The following is a 364-nucleotide window of genomic DNA, read 5'->3' on the forward strand; positions in this document are numbered from 1 at the left end:
GGAGCCTGGGCCACTTCATCATCTATTAGCAGGCTTTTATCAAAATATTGGCACGGCTTCTTGAGCCTGTGGCTAGAGAAAAAATACCCTTAACTGAGAAAAGGTGCAGAATCCAGCCCGCACCATGACTCAAAAGCAGGAACAACCACCACGGTCTGGCCAGGGTCCCTGGCAGCGTGAGGAGCTGTTTAGCACGGCATTGCCCTCTGACAAAGCATTATCCGTGCAAGGGCATTAGGCCTTCGATAGATGGCCGTTAATCACAGAACAGAATCATGGAATCCTTTAGGTTGGCAAAGCCCTTGAAACTCCCCCAGCCCAACTGTTCCCCTGCCATCCCACCCCCAAACCCCGGCCCTCAGCA

General features: G+C 52.7%; 1 protein-coding gene across 1 annotated transcript in view; it reads right to left on the reverse strand.

The window, feature by feature from the left end:
- Nucleotides 1-364, reverse strand: part of PCDH15 (protocadherin related 15) — a 326,536-nt gene that overhangs the window by 34,085 nt on the left and 292,087 nt on the right. The window lies entirely within an intron of this gene.

The sequence above is a fragment of the Egretta garzetta genome, unplaced genomic scaffold, assembly GCF_000687185.1.
Source record: "Egretta garzetta isolate BGI_Z169 unplaced genomic scaffold, ASM68718v1 scaffold234, whole genome shotgun sequence".
Classification (NCBI taxonomy): Eukaryota; Metazoa; Chordata; class Aves; order Pelecaniformes; family Ardeidae; genus Egretta; species Egretta garzetta.